The sequence below is a fragment of the Gossypium arboreum genome, chromosome 9 (genome assembly GCF_025698485.1).
Source record: "Gossypium arboreum isolate Shixiya-1 chromosome 9, ASM2569848v2, whole genome shotgun sequence".
NCBI classification, from domain to species: Eukaryota; Viridiplantae; Streptophyta; class Magnoliopsida; order Malvales; family Malvaceae; genus Gossypium; species Gossypium arboreum.
In genome coordinates this window covers 11,570,171-11,593,114 of record NC_069078.1, presented here as the reverse complement: position 1 = coordinate 11,593,114, position 22,944 = coordinate 11,570,171, and positions in this window count along the sequence as shown.

Genomic DNA, 22,944 nt, shown 5'->3' with positions numbered 1-22,944 from the left:
AGAAGAAAAAAAAGAAGAAGAAGAAAAAGAAAGAAAAAAGGTAATTATTATTTTAATAAATAATTTTTTTATAATTTAAAAGTTTAATTAAGATGTTGTGAAATTTTTTGTTATTAATTATTTTTATAAATTATTTATGTTTAGTGTCTATGGTTTTAGGTTAATATTTTGTATGAATGTAGTTCTTTTTATAATTATTTTAAAATTAATTTGTTAATAATTTAGGATTATGTTATAATTTTTGTGTTTGTAATTATTTTAGGATTAAGTTGTTAATAATTTAGGATTATGTTATAAATTTTTGTGTTTGTAATTATTTTAAAATTAATTTATTAGTAATTTAGGATTAAGTTATAAATTATTGTGTTTAGTTTAGTATTTGGTGAGTTTAAAACATATAAGTTTATAAAAAATTAAAATCATTTCATTTTGAAAATGAACTTGGATAAATGATGTTTAAGCTCATTTACTTTTTTTAAGTTGTTGTTAAGTATTGGTATGTTAATAGTTGCTGTTAACTCATTTAATTTTTTATATAAACTTGGATATCAATTTATCCAAGTTTAATTATAATGAACTCTTTTCATAAATTTATATACTTTAAAATTATTTTTATAAGAAAAATGATTGTAGATATATTGAAGAATATAAATCAATTATTAACATACCAATACTTAACAACAACTTAAAAAATTAAAAATTGATAATAATACATTAATAGTATCAATTAAAAGCGTTTTCCAAAAGTCATAATTAAGAAATATTTTGAACAATGGGAGTAGAGTTTTGGCCGTGTGAAAAAACATGGGATATGGATATTTATATCTACAATAACAAATAGAATATGAATCTTCGAATTCCATTTAATGCACTTTTAGAGTTGACTCCAAGTATGAATTAAGATATTGATAAATGCTTTTATTAAAATTATTTAACATTTTAATTAAAAAATTTAACACCCACAAATATCAATGTTCAAAGTTAAATGCATGTACATGAATTTTTTAAAATAATTTTATAGTTATGTATTTTCTTAAAAATATATTTTATAATTATTTTGTTAGTAATTTATGATTAGGTTATATAATTTATTTATTTTTTTGCAATTTAAATAGTCAACTTTGTATTTATGTAATGACTTTTTTGTCATTTTATTTATCAATTTTATGGTTTTTTTATTTTGAAAGTTAAATAAATAAATTTTATACTAATTATATAAGTCAAATTAGATTAACTGCAACAAATTATAGACAAATTTGTGATTCAATCCTCTCAACATATAATGAACTACATCTCAATTTCTACCCGATTGCGACGATTGTCCAACATAGTAGTTTTGGAGCGGGCATTTACTCCAATTATGACCGGCTAATCTGCATACGCCACACAGCTTCCCGTCGGATTTCTCCCTAATGTCCATTTCGTTATGGATTCTGGATGATTGCAGACAACCTTTCGAGTTCCTACGCAACCTTTTGTCTGGGACAAGCTTGAAGGTCGTCGGAGGTACCCCCCAATTAGATAGGTCAGGAAGCACGGGGAACTCGTTCTCCCATACACGCAACGTGCATTTGAGAGTGTACACTTCATCAATAAATTGTTCTACATTGAGCGAGACTTTAGCACAAGCTGCCACGACATTTGCACATGGATAATGAAGTGTTTGAAACCTCATGTAATCACACCGGTTGTTTTGGAGATCAGCTCTGTAGGACCTAGGTGGCATACCAGGTCGATGACCGATGGTCTGTATAACTCGAAACATTTCATTACGTCGTGAATATACTTCTACAGTTATTGACCTCACCATCCGACGGTTTGCAACCATTGCATCCCTGGCATCTTCTATAAACATATGTCCCACCTCCATCTAGTTGACTTATTGCTGACCCATTTTTGGCATCAAGGTAGCCAACCTGTAGAATGTAGCTGAGAAGACAGATGAAATTGGAAGATGTCGTGTTTTCAACAACATAGCATTGATCCCTTTCACCAAGTTTTGGTCATTTGACCATAACGAAAGCCCTCGTCAAAATTTTGAGCCCATTGCCACAGTTCCATGGTACCCAACCATTGTCAGAAAGATGTGTTCGTTTGACCCTCCATGTCACTCTCAAGTCGAGTCATTCTTTGGCAGAAAATGTGTGGCTTTAGCTCGTGCGCTGCATATGTATTAAGAAAAGATAAGTTACAGTATTGCCCTAAAACATTAAAACTTATATTGAAAAGATAAGGTAATCCTTTACCCATTCTCACAACTTGTCTCTTCCAGTCTGCATTCTTATAATCTCGTTAGAAGTTAGCCACGATGTGTCAGATGTAGTAAATAGACCTCCATGGTACACCAGAACGCCTAATGGCGGCAATTAATCCCTTCCCTCTATCGGAGATGGTGCAAATATTATCGTTGCTAATAACATACCTCTGCAGATTGGCAAGGAAGAATTTCCACGATTCCATGTTCTCCTTATCGACGATGGAAAATACTATCGGGAGCACGTTCATGTTGTCGTCTTGAGCAACCGCAAGAAGTAGTATCTATGTATATTTTTCATATAGCCAGGTTCCATCTACTTGCACAAACGGCTTGCAGTGGGGAAATTCACACACACATGGATCAAATGTCTAGAACATCCAATGGATAATTTTTTTTCCTTATTATAGTTGGTCATCCGGCCCGTAATAAGGTCGTATGTATAACTCAATGACAGTCTCAGGTATGTACTCCCTCATGGCGGCTATCCATCCCTGTAACTCATTGTATGATGCATCGAAATCTCCGTAAAATTGCTCAATTGTCATCTATTTAGCTATCCATGTCGTCCAGTATAATACTTGATACTGGAATCGTGCTTGCATTTCGGTAATCAATACAGAAACTTTAATGGTCGACATGTGTTTCACTATTGGCATGATGCACGTACAGATAGTTTCAGAATCAAGTTTTCAATGATCTTTTGTCATACGTGTTGAAGTGCATGTGTGAGGCCCAACAAATTTCTGTATCTCCTACATCTGAGACTTCTGGATAAATATAGCTCGTATCTGCCAATTGCAGCCTTCTACCGACCTCCAACACTTTCCAATATATAATGTCGGTTTAGACACGACTTTGTAGTCTACTGATACATTCATGCTATATCGCTTAATGGCAAATATGCATTCTTCCTTACTTTCAAATCTCTGGCCCATGAACAACTCTTCAGGATCAGAATATACGGCCATCCGGTGAGCAGGTAGTATTTCAGGGTACTCTAGAAACTCGGCTACGTGCACCGCATCGGGATCTATCCGAGACATGTGTTCCCCAAGATTATTGTGTATCACAATACGATGAATCTGGTTCCCAACTAAAGATGCGTTAACGTTTCCATCCTCATTCATGCCTTCATCGTCAATATCATCCGAGACCTCGTCCACGTCGGGATCACTCTCACTATTGAGTTCGTGATCAGAAGGATCACTACTATGGTATACATCATCACCAACCAAATCAGTCTCGGGTGCAGTATTAAGATCAATGTCGATCCCGTGTGTAGTTGATTCACTATCAATGTACGATATCGGAACCTCCATACACGACTCTTGAGCTCCATTTCTTCACCTAGCGGAGTGGGATCTTCAGTTGCCTCCACACCAGCTAACTCAGCAAATAACTGAATCGGTGCATTTTGGTTGCTTCGAGTCCCACAATAAAGAGCGACTATTGTCTCCACATCTTCATCATCTACAAGTTCCATTTCGGTGAATTTTATGGGATCCATCGAAACTAGAAACTTGTAGAAAATTTTCGAGATCCTTCTCCCACAACGTCTATAAATTTTTTCACTAATTTTTTCCTTTAAATCATCAAACGATATATTTCTATTAAATCTCATTGCTACTTGTTTACAACATTCAAATATACATCCCATGGTTGTTGTCAAAATTTCTCCATCGAAATAAACACATACGAAAAACTGAGTCTCCATCTTCAATACTAGATTTGTTAAAAAATTTTCATTCTCAAAACAGTTTCGAATAGCAGAAAAATTACATAAAATTTTTAATGCAATTTTTTTCATTCAGAAGCTAACAAAATTAATAACCTAACAAAATAAATTTCAAATAATAAAATTACTAACAAAATTCTACATTCTATTTAAAAGGAATAAACTAAAATACCTTACCCTTATTCTTGTTTTCCTTTCTTTTTTTCTTCTCCCTATCTTCTTATTTCCGTTCTGCTAAATTTCGTGTCTGTTACTCATTTGATTTTCAGGGGTATATATAGGGGGAAAATTAAGCAACAGACACTCCTGTGGGCCCCACCATTCGCGCCTCTGAGATAGGCACAACGAGTTGCGCCTGTCAAATAGGCTCAACTAGTCGCGCCTAGCAAATAGGCTCAACTTGTATACTATTTTCGTATCTATACACGGGTCATATATTGATCCGGAAAAATTTTTAATATTTTATTTAAACGAAAATATATATTTTTTAATATTAAAAAAAAGAGCCGTGCTTGTCAGATAGGCGCGACTAAAAAAATGTATCATTTTAGTAAATAATCCAGCTGACAACCTATTTGGCTATTTAATTTTTTTTAATATATTTAAGTAAAAAACCCGCTAATTCTAATAGATTCAATGAATAAATTCAGGGTTTCAAATTTTCTTTTCTTTCAAAAGGTTTTAATCTTTCATACATTTGTTTCTTGAGAAGTTTTTCTCTTGAGTTAATTTTTTAGATAATTACCTTTATTAATTTTTTAGATAATTATGTTTATTTTCTTTAAATTAAGAGTTGTTTTTTAATTTAATGTATTGTTTTTAATTATTTATTTTATTATTTACCACATGTAATTATATTATTGGGTTACCTTAGTAATAAATTACATCTCACTAAAAATATTCCACATATGAAATTCCACATAATCTGGTTAACTTTTTAAATGTACTTTCATTAAATCTGTTAGAAAAAGCAGATTGAAAAAAAAAAAGAACAAAGGTTGATAGCCAAAAAAGGCTAAAAAATATGATTAAGATCATTTTAACAAAATATACAAATGTTAGTGATCAAATTTATCATTAAGCCATCTTTATTCTCCCTAAGATTTGATTTTCAAAATATCTTTACAATTGGTATCATGCTTTGTTATTTTATTGCTTTTGATATGCTAAAAATGCGGAGAAAAGAAAATGAAATTTGCATATGCATAGGTTTTACTTTATATTTATCTTCCATATGATTATACAAATGATTTAATGTTCATGCATGTATACTTATTGATTCATTGTTTAAATGCATGAAATTTTAAGTCTTGCATTCATTTATTGAATTTCATATATACTTATTTGTCATATCTATTACTGAAATTAAATGCTTTTGTTTAAGTGTTTCTGTTTTAAATTTTAAGAAATATTTTATAAAGAGAGAGTTATGTTTTCGAAAATGTCTAAATGATTTAGGAGAGTTTTTCAAAATACTGATTTCTCTTAATATTTTATTATATCAAAAGGGAAGATTATTAACTTTGATGTCCCAAGATTTTAATATAACAACATTTAAGATAAATTTTATATATTATATTTTCTAAGTTATTTAGTTAAAATGTGAATGAAAATTTTATCAAACATTTTCAAAACAATTTAAAGGCTTGAAAAATAATTTTTAAGAAACTTTTTAAGTGTTATCAGGCTAGGTACAACACCTTGGCCAATAGGTGCAATACTTAGAAGTCAATGAGCAAGAAGGCATAGAGTTGCAACACCCTTTTCAAGAGGTACAATACCCTTCCACCCAGGTACCACACGATACTCAAGAGCTACCATACCCTTCTAGCTGGGGTGCAATACTTGTAGCTCAACAGTCAAATTTTGTAGATACACCCCAAAACTTTGCAAGTGTTTTTAAGCCTAAAATTAATACTTTTAACAACTAAAATTCATCCTGAATGACCATAAACGTTTATAAACTCATTTCTTAATATAAATACAAGTCAAAGACACATCAAACACAAAAGATGGATATCCAAGTATAGAAATCAAGAGAACAACCTCTAATTCTTTATTTCTTCATTTTTTTTCTTGCTTATATCTCTTAGGTGTTTATTGTTAGATCTTCTTATCATTCTCATGTCTATTCTTTGAAAGAGCTAACACTTGTAATCACACACCTTTTAGAGGTCTCTATTGTTTGCATTTTTTATTTGTGCTTATAAAGGCCATTTGAGGTTTTTGAGGTATAAAACCTTAAGTGATTTATAGAAGGTTATAGTTGAGCCTTGTAAAAGCTAGAGAAATATTGTATAACTACAAAAACTAGGAAGTGTTCTAATTTAGCCATAAAAATTAGGGAGAAGCTCCATCTTAGCATTGTGAAAAAGATATAAGGATTGTAAAGGTTATACCTTTTCCTTGAAAGGTAATAATTCAAGTATAATGAACTGTGAAATCCTTCGTTTAGGTATACCAGGGTAATGAAGGTAGGCAATTAGTACCAAAACACTATAAACTGAATTGTTCAAGTTTTTCTTCCCTTTTCCTATCATTTAGAAATGCTCGTAGAAATTATCAATTCACCCCCTCTTAGTATTCTTGAGTCTAACATATATGTTATAAGTTACCTTAGATATAATGAAACAAGAAAAGTTTAAATGGTGAGTTTAGTTTTTAAATGTTGCATCTCTTACTCGGATCGGGCGAGGGGTGCTACAAACCACTACAGGAAAACAGACTTTTAGCGGCGTTTTTTTTGCCTTTAGCGGCATTTTTAAGTGCCGCTAATACTTCTAGCGGCGCTTTCCGAAGTGCCGCAAAAAACGTCGCTATATGCAGCGCCACAAAAATTAGGGGCGTTTTTTAGAAAAAAAGCCGCTAAAGAACAGGATCAAAAAGCGCCGCTAAAGACCAGGACCTTTAGCGGCGCTCTTATAAAAACGCCGCTAGAAACCAGGACCTTTAGCGGCGCTTGTAAAAAATACAGCTATAGACCTGTACTTTTAGCAGCGCTTTTTTATAAAAACGCCGCTAAAGACCAGGACCTTTAGCGGCGCTTTTATAAAAACGCCGCTATAGACCTGTACTTTTAGCGGCGCTCTTTTAAAAAATGCCGCTAAAGATCCTGTACTTTTAGCGGCGCTTTTTTAAAAAATGCCGCTAATTTGCCCAGTTTTGCAATATGTATTTTTACACCTATATCCAACCCTCCTGCAAGAATTTTGATAAAAAAACAGCAAATATACCATTAAAATCCAACAAAACCAAGACACGTAAATTTAAATAATACAAAATTATACGAAAAATATATTATATAAATTGTAAATGAATATTCAAAATATTCTTAAAATAATGTTAAAAGTTACAAGAAAACAAATGTCTATGATGGTGGATTTTGAAATTGGTGGAACATAGTCATCATAGACTGAAGCTGCTGCTGGAGTTCATTGTATTTCCTGTTCTGCTCCGCCTCCCTCGCTGCTGCCTCCGCTCTAAGTTGAGAAATTTTCTCATCTGTGCTAGCTTGTATCTGAACTATCTGATCTTTTAACCTCTGAACTTCAGCTTGACTTTGACTCCCGGAAGGCATGTATTGGTGCGAGGTGGATCCAAAATATTGGGTCGGGTTAACACCAGATCCTTGAAATCTAACCCGACCATACCTTTCAGGACCCAAAACTTCATTAATAATTCTATTATCAATATCCTCAAAATTAATGAACTATCGATCAAGCGATCGCTTCATACTCGCCTTCTTATCTTTTAGTTTCTCCTAATAAATCGGTTAAAGAGTTAGAAACGAAATATACAATAAAAGGAATACAACATAACATTATTTAAATTACACTAATAAAAACGATTTAATTAAAACATTATAATTAAATATTATAAATATTTATAATGAATCAATTTTATTAAGTAAATATACCATAATTTCTGCACCTCGGATGACATCGGAGTTCCATCTTTTTCCTCAGCGTAATGTCAAAAGTTGAAGGCATCCAACTTTTTGACCGCACGAGGCTTCCTACAATATAGTAGTAAAAATATTATTTAATAGTAAAAGTTATTAATACTTGATAGATTTAATAAATCCATAGTACCTCGGCCTGAGCTACACAAGCAAAACTTTTCGACCCTGCCGTGTGCGTAAATTTTTGTTTTTGCCTGCTGCTTGTTCCAACTAGCTCACGGTCCTACATAATGAAATTATTATTACGTATATAGTAAATACTATAAACCAAAAAATTTATAAGAGTTTGCAAGTACATAATACCTCTCCTTTCTTCAAATTCCAAAATCGAACCGCATCTTCCCATTGGTACCTCAACATTCCCGGTGGGACATTTTGCAATTTTTCTTCAAGGCTTATGGGTTTTTTAAAATATTCTTTTTTCAAAATGCTTTTATTGTCTCTCCATTTTCTACCCAATGCCTTCTTGATATAGGCATCAGAGACCTCTAAAGCAAACCTATCCTAAAAAACACAAGTTTAAGAAGTAAATATAAATGAAACTTAAACAAAAGTATTATAATTACATTAATGTTTTGTTACCTTAATATTAGAGAGAGCTTGATTTTTATTGCTATCAGGCATGTTATGCCATGATTCGTAGTTGATGGGAAACATATTGGCATTTCGTGCTATAATGCCCAAATAGCCTGCTAAAAGTCGAGCTTCTTGTCCAACAGGCTGACCATGGCTGTTTCTAGTTACTTTGACACTCTCGACAGAATTTAAGTTATATAAATTTGTTAGGAGTGTACGTCCTCGACCTCTGCGCGTCCCACCATTTTCAGCTGAAAAATAATAAATTATTACTATATTGAAATTTAAAAATAAATCAGTAATAAAATTTAATACAATTTGTAAAATAAACTTAACATTACTTTGAATTTCCACAGACTTGTAGCACCCCAAACCCGGCCCAGAAGTTATGGCCGGATTCGGCATGCCACATCAAAAACGTTAAAAAAAAATTTCCATTCTAAGTCCAGAAAATCGTACTTGATGTTCAAAAGATTAATTCATTAAGGATTAAAGTGAATGGAAGTCATGCACCGGTAGGAAACCGGAAAAGAGGTGGTGAGTCTATCGGATCGCTTAAGTACCAAGCTCCTTCGGATCCAATCCTAGACATGCATACCGCCATTGCCACACCTTAACGTCATGGATATTTCTAGGAAACCGATTTGATTAAGTCATTTTAAGAAAAGTAATTAATTTTGGAAAATACTTTCATTATGGAAGCTTTGCTTGTTGTCGTGTTATTTTGAAATCAACTGTTGTTTTTTAAAACGCGCCTAAAGCTATCCAATTTCAACAGTTAAAATAAATATTATCTATCTTAATAAAACATATAAAACCATCAAAATAAATAAGCGGCCTTATTACATTTAAAAGCCCAAAACCTCAAACGTAATTAAAAGGATGTCCAGTTCACGTAAGAAAATCAAACTTTCGAGCGGGTGGCCACTCCAATTCCCTCACGACTCCAAGCCCACTATGGTTGGGGATTTCTGCGTGGATGAAAATAAAAGGGGTGAGTTTGGGGAAACTCGAGTGTAAGGAATACCCATTCAAAGTCCAAGTCACTCAAGCCTATTGGGCCTAAGCCCATTCAGTAATGATGGTACTAGGCCGAGCCCTTTTCAAATTACAATAAACGGGCCTTAGCCCTTATTCAGATAATAAGATGGCCCATAGGCCCATTTCAAAATACATGCAACATCAATAACATATGCAAGCCCATTTGGGTAATAGTGGTCTTGGGCTAAAGCCCTTTTCAGACATAATAAACCGGGCCTTAGCCCTTATTCAGATAACAGATGGCCCATAGGCCCATTTCAAAATACATGCAACATCAAGAAACATATGCAAGCCCATTTGGGGAGACTACTCAACCCACCAACCACTACACTCCACCCGTACCAGCCATACACTCCATGTGGGAATAGCTCAACCCACCTGCACCAACACTCCACAGCTTGCGTGCTTTGCTCACTCGCTTATCAATAAATTGAGGCAAAGCCTCCAAGACGTGGACAAGCCACTTTCAGTACTTCCTCCGTCAATATCCCAGTCCCATGCATCAGATAATAACAACATGGCATGCAGTAAATAACAACAGTCAAACATGCATTTAGGTCAATTTAACCTTAGGGGTATTTCGGTAATTTATCTACTAGGGGTAAAACTGTAAATTTTCCACTTTTAAAGGTATTTCAGTAATTTATCTATTTTAGGGTTTTTCATGCATATTCCTACTTTTCACGTACTAACAGAATCACGTACCGAGGGTTCTTACCGAATTGGGCCCGTTGGCCCATCATTCCAATTTTGGCCCATTAAGCCCAAAAATATCGAGGGCATAGAAATCATGCACTTTGCGGTCAAACATTGCAGCTTACCAAAAACATTAATCGATTTACCTCACGAGCATTCAGACACTTCGCAAATCTACAAAATACCGCTTTTCGGCATTTCGCTTTTCGGCTTTTGTCGATCTAGACTAAGAAAAAGGGTGTTAGTTACACACTGCTTTGCGACGATATGTCAAGCGAGATCCACACACGAACCGCCTACAATTGGATTACTAACACGTTAATCTAACTATTCAAATACGAACTACGTATTAATCCCTTACAATATTCGCCAACCACACCTACAGATCATAGTAAGCTTATAAGAAATCAATAAGCAACTCATTAACAAATTTTTGTCAATGTTTACCACATAATCATAATTTCACTGCAAGCTGTCTTCCGAGCAACAGTCACTAAATCATTTATAACTGGAGCTACGAAACTCCAAATCAAGTGCCGTTAATTTTCCCTGAAAATAGACTCATATATCGTCTATCCATAAAATGTTCAGAATTTTTGGTTTAGCCAATCAATACCAGAATTTTCTCAAAGTTTCCCATGTTTCACTGTTTGACTAATCTGACCACCCTTCGTTACGAATCAAATTTCTCATTGTACAGAATTCAAAATATGTTCTTGTTTATTTCATTAGAAACTAGACTCAATAAGCTTTAATTACATAATTTATTCAGCTTCTAATTCATCTCCCACAATTTATGGTGATTTTCCAAAGTCACATTACTGCTACTGTCCCAAGCAGATTTATTACCAAATCACTCTTTCACACATACCTTGCATGCATGTTATTTAAACATGTATATCACCAATCAATCATCACATATCTATGATTTTACTTAAGTATAATCTCCATTTCATCATTTTAAAGCACAACATGTTAGCTGATTTTTCCTTTAACATCTAAGGCACATGCATGCTCATTTGTTTGGCTCAACTTCACCTATCTTCCATTTTTCATCAAAAGAACATGAAACAACAACCATTTCCTTCATTTTAATTCATGACTAAATGCTCACAACACAACTAAAAATCAAAATATACTTCAAGAGTTAAGGTAGAATCAAGAAGAACTCATGAACCTCAAAATAGAAGCAAGGTACCAAGAACTTACCTTCAATTTTCCTCCTCCTAATGACCAAATACTCAAGAGCTTTCTCCTCTCCTTTCTCTGCTCTAACTTTCAGCTATGATGAACAAAGATGGACAAAACTTTGTTCTTTTCACCCCTTTTTCTTTTAATAAAACTTCATATTTCATCCATTTAATTCTTTAATACAAAAGACATGATATTCTTATCATGAAACATTTACCTAACCCATTATCATGAAACATTTACCTAACCCATTATCATGAAACATTTACCTAACCTATTATCAATTTGTATCAATTTGTACCATAAATTATGGATATCAAGTGTACATTTTGTCTACAACAACATGATGGTTGGCCACTTCATGTAAAATGGGAGGTTTGTCATGCAAATCCTCCTATTTTGCAGTCCTATTTATTTGGCCACTTCAATTTAGCCTATAGCATTTTCAAACATTTTCACATAGGTCCTATTTCATCATTTCACCCCCTTTTTTCTTATGGAACAAAAATTAACTAAAATTGCCGGGTTCTATCTTAAGCTTGAGCCTTCTAGAGGCCCACTAACATAATTAAACCTATGCCAACATTCACAGGATTCCCGAAAATTGGGGCGTTACAAGACTTGTCAAGTGTCTCCGGCACACTTGAAGATCCAACAACTGTCTGCTGTTCAGTACTTACTTCTTCCGAATTTGTAGTATTCTGTACAATACTAAGATCTCTTAATCTTCTTCTAGGCATTTTTCCTGCAACACATAAAATAGATAAAATTTTAGTAAGAAATAACAACAATAGTAAATATAAAATAGTTAAATTATATAACATGACCAATGTTAATATTGTAACATTACATATAAATAAAAAATCATAAAATCTTACTACATCATAAATCGTAAATATCTTCATCTACATCCTAACGAACCCATTGAAATTGTGTACTAGTACTAGGGATATTTTCATCTAAGTCTTGTTCTGGAAAAGGCAAAGTTTCTGATCTTTCACCGATGTCATCTCTACTTCCATTCCCCATGTCAAACAAGTCTCTAGGGGTGTTTCAGAGTACAACGTACCAAACCTCATCAATTGGATCTTTCGAGTAAAAAACTTGTTTAACTTGAGAAGAAAATACATACGGCTCGTCTATCAAATGTTCTCCAGTGTGAATTAATCGAGAGAAATTCACCATTGTAAAACCAAACTGATCATTTTTAATTCATGAGCAAGATTAGCATCAGCCCAATCACATTGAAATAAGACAACTTTCCATTTTCCATAATAATCCAACTCAATAATGTCGGTTAGAAGTCCATAATACTCCACATTTCCCTCGACAGGATTACTGTCCCTAGCACTAGCGTAACTTGTAATTAAAGAATTAACAACTACTCCACAATTTTGAGTTCTTCTCAATCTCTCGCGATATTTGGTATGAAATCTGAATCCATTCATGATGAAGCCACTATATCTTTTTACTACTCGATTTGGACCTTGGGAAAGCCATTTAACTTCGTCATTAACGATATTCCCACTCCAAACCTATTGAATCAAAAGTAAATTGAGTAATTGTAAATGTTATGAGAAAACATTATTATTTGTCAATAAAATGTTGAGTTGCATACCGTTTGGCTTAACCATTCATGAAAAGATTCTGTGAATAACCTATTAATCTCGCGATGTTGTAATCTTCGTGAGCATGAACGAGATCTTAAGACTTGTTTGTACTCACTATGTTAAAAACATGTTTAATTTGTTAAAAAATAAAAAAATAAAAAAAAGATGAATATTTATCATATTCTAGAACTTACTTGCGTAATTGTTCAAGTGCATCGTGGTGGAAAAGAACATATCTATGTGCTTGTATCCAAGATCGGTCATCTAATTCTGTAATTTCAACTTTGCCGATTGGTTCTCCATAACTTTGAAATAAATAAGTTTCGGCCAAGCTAGGATCATTGAGTCCGGCATTTCTACTTGGTCTATTCAATCTTGTTTCAACATCTTCTAAATATCTAGAACAGAATGTCATACACTCCTCTGCCAAGTAGCCTTCAGCAATCGATCCTTCCGGATAACGTTCGTTACGGCAATAAGACTTCAATTTGCTAAGGAACCTAAACACCATATACAACATTATCAAAACTGGTAACTATAGGTATAAAGGTGGAATGCCTTCGAAATAAATTAGCACCTTTCAATTGGATACATCCAACGATAGAAAACCGGCCCACCAATTATTGCTTCACGAGGGAGATGAATGACAAGGTGCACCATAATTGTGAAAAAGGAAGGTGGAAAGATCTTCTCCAAATTGCATAATGTCAAAGCGGCTCGATCTTGTACTTTTTCAAGTTCTTCAACATTCAGAACTTTGCCACAAATTGATTTCATTATATTGGACAGTTCAATTATACAAGATGTTACCTTCTTTGACATACAGCACCGTAAAGCAACTGGAAGTAGATCTTGCATCAAGATGTGATAGTCATGTGATTTTAATGAATATAGTCTTCGATCTTTAAGACTTACACATCGAGATATATTTGATGCATACGCATCTGGAACCTTTATATCCTTCAACACCGTGCAGAATATTTCTTTCTCTTCCTTTGACATTGCAAAAATTGTAGGCGGCAACCAATATTTTCCATTAGGACGTACTTGGGGATGAAGATCACGCCTAATTCCCATGTGAACTAAATCAAGTTGACTCTGAAGATTATCTTTTGATTTACCATCGATGTTCAAAATTGTCTGGATGATGTTCTCGCAGACATTCTTTTCAATATGCGATGCATCAAGATTGTGGCGTAATATGTGATTCTCCCAATAAGGCAACTCAAAAAAAATACTTCTTTTCTTCCACAAGTCTGCCTCATTAGGGTCATCCTCCTCGTCGATTCATCATCGATTCATCCTCGATCGCCTATTTGTTTGCTCGTTAGATGGTTGATTCACTTCAGAATCGAAATCCATATCTTTTAACATGAATAAGATTTCAGATCCAATGGTCCGCTCAGAGCTTTTTCAACTCTTCAAGATCACAAATAAAGCTCTCTGAAATCTATAGCTATGATTTTCATCTAACCACCGACGATGCCCCATATAGCAGAACTTCTTCCCATTATATAAGCATTGTGAACACGTTTGAGCAGCACAACAAGGACAAGCATAACGTCCTCTGGTACTCCAACCAGATAAATTCGCATATGCCGGGAAATCATTAATTGTCCACAGCAAAGCAGCACGTAGGTAAAAATTCTCCTTTCTCAATACATCATACATCTCAACACCCACCCATAATTGTTTTAACTCTTCAATAAGTGGCTACAGATATATGTCAATATCATTTCCGGGGCCTTTCTCTCCAGGGATAATCATAGATAATATCAAAGAAGATTGCTTCATGCAGAGCCATGGAGGCAAATTATAAGGAACAAGGACCACGGCCAAGTCTTCGCACGAGGTGCTCATGATTTTAAAAGGATTAAATCCATCAGATGCTAACCCGAGCCTTACACTCCGAGGATCACTTGCAAAGCTTGGAAATTTATTGTCAAATGATTTCCATGCTAAAGAATCAGCAGGATGCCTTAATAATCCATCATCCGTTCGTTGATCATGATGCCACGTCATAAACTCGACTGTCTTTGACGACATGAATTGCCTTTGAAGCCTTGGGATTAGCGGGAAATATCGCAAAATCTTGTTTGGCTTCCTTCTTGACTGTGGCCCATATTCATCCTCATTAACATCTTCTGCATCTCTATTCATCCAACGAGATTTACCGCAAACATGACAAGACTGTTGATTTCTCCGATCACCCCAATACAACATGCAATCATTTGGGCAACTATGAATTTTGTTGTACCCAAGGCCCAAATCTTTTATCACTTTCTTCATGTCTTTACATGATTGAGGATTTTGCAAACGGAACATTTCTCTCAAAAGCTCTAACAAGATTGTCAAAGAGTTTCGGTCCACCCTCCCAAACATTTTAAGTGGAAAAGGCGAATATAGAATGACATTTTCAAAAATTTTGATCCCTCATAAAGTTCTTCATTCATTTCACCAAGTAACGTGTAGAAATTCGCCGCTTCTTCATTCAGTTGTTCATCCGGTACACTTCTTCTCGTTTCCATAAAAGTATTCCCACCGATATTATAATCATCAGATGCAACATAGTTTGGTGGAAATGATTGGAAACTTTCACTCAGTATATTAAATGCATCCCGCATCATACCTTCCATGTCATCTTCTCTAACATGCTGACGGTAACCACTATAAGGATAACCCGGATTAATCGTCGAAGAGGCTCCACTAGGTGTACACTCTCCATGGAAAATCCATTTTTTATACCCCCGAATGAAGCCATCAACAATTAGATGTTCGTAGACAACTTCACGATAATGCCAATAGATATTGCCACACTTCTTACACGGGCAAAGAATCATATTCTCTTGGCTTGAATTGTGAAATGCAAAATCTAAAAAAGATTGCACTCCATTTTGATACTCGTTGCTTGCCCTTGAGAAATTCATCCAAGTCCTATCCATTTCGTAGTTGTTGAAGTCTAAAGTTGGCAATAAGTTACACGGGTAAGTTGTTTATTATGTAAGTCTTGATATGATATATATTTATGTTTTATGTAAGTTATGAAATTTGAACTTTTAAACTATATGCTTTTAAGGAAATTATTAGATTAAACTACATGTATTAGTTAAGTTATGTAAGTTGTTATGTACGTTATGTGAGTTATGTAATTTATTTAAGTAATGATCAATATTAATACTATTTTGATAAAAATTAGTTATAATATATTTAAACAATGATCAATATTGTTATATTGATAAAATAATTTATAATTGGCCCTTCAATGTTGAAATTTTTAATTCTTTTTAAGGTCGATAGAATTATTTATAAGCTCCATAGAACATTTTTGGAAATATTTTGATTTTTATCCAAATACATTTAAAAATATTAAATATTAAAATCAAACATTATTAATATAACAAAATAGTAATTTGAATATAATAATATCAAGAAAGAATCGTAGTTTAATTTTTATAAGTAAATTGGAAATAAATTAAGGTTATATAAATATTCAATAGCGATAAAACTTTTTCAATTCTTCTTGAATTTTTAAGATTCATCATATGTGGCGTTGTTACATCTAGGAGGATCCATTATATCTTGCACTCGATATAAGGCAACCCGTCAAAGTTTCCAAATTATATACTTTGAATCTTTAAAATATTTAAAATAAGGAAAGGACAAGCAAGCTACATATATGGTAATAAAATTAATTCAAACTAAAGTTGAATCAAATAATAATTAAGTTGAACCAAAATATAAAAACTTATTCATACTTATTCATACTCCAAATAATAATTAATACTATTTTGATAAAATTATTTATAACTTTTAAAGACATTTAAAAATATTAAATATTAAAATCAAACATTATTAATATAACAAAATAGTAATTTGAATATAATAATATCAAGAAAGAATCGTAGTTTAATTTTTATAAGTAAATTGGAAATAAATTAAGGTTATATAAATATTCAATAGCGATAGAACTTTTTTCAATTCTTCTTGAATTTTTTAAGATTCATCATACGTGGCGTTGTTACACCTAGGGAGGATCCATTATATCTTGCAGCTCGATATAAGGCAACCCGTCACGTTTCCAGCCTATATACTTTGAATCTTTAAAATATTTAAAATAAGGAATGGACAAGCTCAGCTATTGTTGTAATTATAATGGACAAGCAAGCTACATATATGGTAATAAAATTAATTCATACTTATTCATACTTCAAATAATTAATACTATAAGGTCAGGTTTCCAGCCTATATACTTTGAATCTTTAAAATATTTAAGGAATGGACAAGCTCAGCTATTGTTGTAATTATAATGGACAAGCAAGCTACATATATGGTAATAAAATTAATTCATACTTATTCATACTTCAAATAATTAATACTATAAGGTCAGGTTTCCAGCCTATATACTTTGAATCTTTAAAATATTTAAAACATACCTTAATAAAACGTACCTGGTCTACTCCACTCTCACCAGCAAACAGAGGCTAGAGTCCAAAAAGTAATATTTGTTAAGTAATTTAAAGTGAAAATGCATAGAAATAAGGAAAAAATTTAGCAACTAAACGGCCCGACGTATTCCCTAGAACAAATGTCAATGGTGGTGGTGTGTGACACCCAAAATTGACCCTAGTCGGAATGTGGTTTCGGGACCACAAAACCGAGGCATAAAAATAATTAAAATTTATTTTGATGCCTATAATATGTGTGTGCTCATGTATGACATTTTATGATGATTGATTTAGTGTTATAAAGGTGAATTCCACAAGAAAGGACTTAGTAGTGAACTTTGAAAGTACGATAGGGAAATGTGTGATGACTAATTAAAGCATGCATGCAAAATAATGGACTTGCATGTCAAATTCCTCTTTACAAGTGATGGCCGGCCATGACAAAGAGATATGGGCTAAACATGTCATGAAACATGTTTTGTTGGGCATTAGGGAGAAATAATAAACAAATAAGCATGGGTAAGAAAAGAATGAAAAAAAATGTGTGTGAGAGAGTAGCATTCCCCATTGCCGTGCAACCAAGAAGAGAAAATAAAAAATTTGTTCATCCTTGTTCTCTCCTTTTGGCCAAAATACTAAGAGGAATAAGAGATTTTGCTTCATTTCCTTTGTTTAGAAGAGATCTAGAAGGATATTTGGCTAAACTTGCATCAAGATTGAGGTATGTATGAGGTTGTGTCATGAGATTCATGCATGTTTTAGTTGCCAACTTGATGTTCATGTTAGCCATGGTTCAAATCCTTGTTATGCCATGGAAGTGGTATTTGGTCAAGGTTGGTATTGTGATAAAGCCATTGCATGTTAAGTGTGAAGCTTGATGATGATGCATGCAATGATGGATTGTCTACTCTTGAAATTTCTTTGTAGCCATCTTGAGTAAGACTTTGAGTTTTCTTTTGTTTAACCATGATTGAAGATAAAAGGGGCATGATTATGATGTATTCAGCCATGATGCATTCATGAGCATGGTTCATGCTTCTTGCATGTTAGTTAAAATTTGTGTTTTAGATGGCTATGGACACCTTGAAATTCGCCATGCTCATATATGTATATATATGTTTGCACATGATGTTTTGGCTATGAAGTAAGTGATGAATATGTTTGTTTAAAGAAGAAGATGTTGAAGAATGCTTGTGAAATTGCAAGCACATTCGCCTAGCACACTTATGAGTGCTTGATGCTATATTATAAGTTTTGAGCTACAACATGCAAAGCATTAACTAGTAAAATGCATGCTGTTTTGTGTGGTATTAAGTGCATAATTGGCCTCAACATGGACATGTATATTCGGCCTTAGGTATCCTATTGAAGGCCTTAGCTTTTCCTTGATGCCCGAATGAATTGTATTGAATTGCTTGATGTAGTATAAAATGTGCATGACCATTGTGTATTCAAGCTAAAGGGTGGCCATTTGACCATTTAAACTCCTTGTCATATTCGCCATAAGCTAGCACAATGAGGTTTTAATAAAGTGAATTTGTTTGAATTAGCTCAAGAGCTTAGAGGGCCACAATTGGACAAGGGAAGGAAAAGTGATCGAATAGCCGTAAAAGCCGCTCGACAACATCCGAGGTAAGTCCTCAAGAAGTGACCTTAATTGAATTATGTGGAATGAAATATGGATGTATTGATTATTGATTTATGTGTGTATGAGTATTCGAATGATACCCGCTAAGTCCCGAAGGCGATTATGCTAGTGATTATAATTGTGTTTGAGCCTTAGTAACGAAAATGAAATATGTATGTCCAATGATTATTGATGTATGTGTGCATGAGAAATTGAATGATACCGGGCTAAGCCCAAGACAATTATGCTGAAATTATATCCGGTTAAGACCAAGGCAATTGTGCTAGTGGCTACATCCGGCTAAGACCAAGGCATTCGTGCGAGTCATTCTATCCGGCTAAGACCAAGGCATTCGTGCACGTGGTTATATCCGGTTGTATTCAAGAAGCTTGGGCTGGAGGTGAGTGTTGGTTGCTGTAATAAATTCAATTAGTACGCTCGAAAAGCCCAAAGAATAAGGTACATTTATATGTGCATTGGAAAGTCGACATATTTGAGCAACATTCGCTCAATCGACTAACTAATTTCAGCTATTGGAATGGTTGATACTTTGTGAAAGTATATAATGATGAAGTGTGAAGTAAGAATGATTATGAGAATGTGTATTAATGAAATGATGCATTTGGTTATGTGAATGTATTGCTTAAATTAAAGCTGATTTTATTCCTTGAGACTTACTAAGCATAAAAATGCTTACCCGCTGCTTTGGCTCTCTGTTTTATAGATTACGCCGATAGCAATCGGATTCGGGATCATTAAAGTCGAAGTCATCCACACTATCAACGCCTCTATTTTGGTATAAATTTTGGTTGAACTTTGAAATGGCATGTATAGGACTACCCTTGTTGGTTTAAATATGCTGTGATGTATATGTGTACGGCCATGCGAAAATGGCTCGTAAAAGTGAAGTACGGACTTAGACTATTTGCGGTTTGTATATATATATATGGTGTCATGATGTGATTATGGATTGGAGATGGGAATGTTGGTCACATGATCAGCCATTGGTATGGTTAAAATGATCATATATGAACCTATGTATGGCAAGACTAGTTGGTTCATGGAGACTACAAAATAGGTAAGACCGACCTTAAAACAGATGCTGCCAGCTGCAGTGACGTGAATGTGAAAAATCACCAAAATTTGTAGAAATGGTATTAAATAGTGAATAAGCTATGTAAATGAACCTTGATGAGTCTATTTTCATATGGAAGAAACGAAATGGTCATAGGAGTTACATGTTAAGAGATATTAAAGCTATTGTGAGACAGGGCCAGAACGGTTTCTGGGTCCCCTGTCGCAACTTTAAAAATTTACTATAAATTATCCAGAAAGAATTAGGAGTCATTCCTTATATGTACAGATTCCATTTTGAGTCTAGTTTCATTAGAAACAAACGTTACCAGTATTAAAGCCCTGTACAGAGAGATATTCAAGTTATAACGCGCGAAGGTCAGAGCAGTCGATCCCTGTAACATGGGTGACTTTAACTAATAAACTGTACCAATTGGCCTGACCAAAAATTCTAGAAATAAATCCATGGATGGATATATGAGTCTAAATTCAGGGAAAATTTACGAAACCAGTTTCTGAGTTTTGAAACTCGAGATATGATTTTTAAGGCGACGGTGACGCAGTTTTCCAGCCTGACTGGAAATGTCAAATTGGGGGGCAAAATATGTGAACTTGGCTTGTTAACCCCTCGTGTCCGACACCGGCGATGGTCTCGGGTTCGGGGTGTTACAATTTTATTGGTATCAGAGCCACGGTTTAGTCGATTCTAGGACTACCGTGATGTGTTTGGGGTCTAGCTATACATGCCATTAAATGATGAATCGATAGTGTGGTGATTTCTGACAATTTGACTTTGTGTTTGTTTATAGCAATGGATCCCGATCCCAGCCAAGCAATAGCTGATGATGTAGAGAGTGTGGCGCTGCTCCTCGCAGAAGGGACAGCGCCGGACTCTCAACCTATGGCCAGCAATCCGAATGATGAGGCTAGGCAAGCCTTTTATAGTGTGATGAACGAATGGTTTAATCAATACATTCGAACTAACACGGCTGTTCCACAACCTCCATTCCCGACAAATGCAACCCCAGATCTACAATACCTCCGTGATGACCAAATAAGGTCAAGTAAGCCCCAATCGATAGGATTCGAAAACATGGGGCCACTGAATTTAAGGCTACGGATGATGATGATGCCGAAGCGAGCTGAATTTTGGTTGGATAACACTATCCGGTGCTCGATGAGCTATCCTGTACACCCGATGAGTGCTTAAAGTGTACCATCTCCTTGCTACGAAGTCCGCCTACTATTGGTGGAGTACTCGACTTGTGGTGCCTAAAGAGCAAGTGACTTGGGAATTCTTTCAAACCGAAGTTTGAAAAAAGTATATTAGTCGAGATTCATCGACCAAAAGCGAAGGAATTCCTTGATCTTAAGCAAGGTTCTATGTCGCCATCGATCACGAACGAAAATTTGTGAGGCTTAGCCAGACGCGAGAATGCATTTCGTCCAAGCCATTATGTGTAAACGCTTGAGGATGGGCTGAATGATGATATAAGGATGTTCGTTGGCATTCTCGAAATACGAGAGTTCGTAGTACTTGTTGAGCGAGCTTGTAAAGTCAAGAGCTTAGAAAGGAGAAACAAAAGTTGATGTGGGAACCGGAGAATTCGAAGAGGTCCTCGGAAAGTCTCTTCAACAGCATCGAAGAGATTTCGAGATGATGTGAGCCGGTCTAGAGGCGTTTGGGCTTTTCTAGACGAGGACGCGATCGACCCGTGACCACACGAGTCACTTCGATCGCCATGGTGGAAATGATCGCCGAGAGAGGGCGAGTGTCTACATTGTGGCAAATGGCATTCGGGGAGCTGTTGGTTTCGTGATCGCCTCTGCTATAAGTGTGGATCGGCCGACCACTTTATGAAGGATTGCCCGAGGATGCTTGAATGTAATGTAAGTCGAGTGGAAACCCGGTGCTACCATCGCCGAGGTAGGCCACCTAGAAATATGGGCAATGTCGTTGGCGGTCGAGAGGATCTAGAGATGCTACCATCGATCCGAGGCTCGTGGCCTGCTAGGACTTATGCCATACGCCGCCGCCGAGGATGCCGCCTCCGGATGTCATTACCGCACTTTCACTCTTTTCAATACTAATGTGATTGCTTTGATTGACCCCGGTTCTACTCATTCTTATATATGTGAAACCTTAGCATCCAAAGAAGACTTTGCCTATTGAGTCTCATCGAGTTTGTAATTCGGTGTCAAACCCTTGGGTCATTACGTGCTTGTCAACAAAGTGTGCAAGAAAAGTCCCTAGTGTTCGAGGTTCTTGTTTTCCGCGGACTTGATGCTTTTGCCGCTCGATGAATTGACGTTATTCTTGGTTTGGATTGGTTGACCATGCACGATGCGGTTGTAAATTGCAAAAGCAAGACTATTGATTTGAGGTGCGCGAATAATGAGATAATTCGGTTGAGTCTACGGACTTAAAGGGGTTGCCAGCTGTAATATCAGCAATGTTGGCCCGAAAATATGTAAGAAAAGGGTGCGAAGCGTACCTTGCGTACGTGCTCGATGACAAGGAATCAGAAAAGAAACCCGAATCTGTGCCCGTGGTTTGTGAATACCGGATGTTTTCCTCAAGAATTGCCGGGTTTACCACCGCTCGGAAATAGAATTTGGCATCGAATTGGTACCGTACCACTCAATTTCGATAGCTCCGTATCGTATGGCACCAACGAATTAAAGGAGTTGAAAGCTCGGTTGCAAGAATTGGTGGATAGAGGTTTTGCTC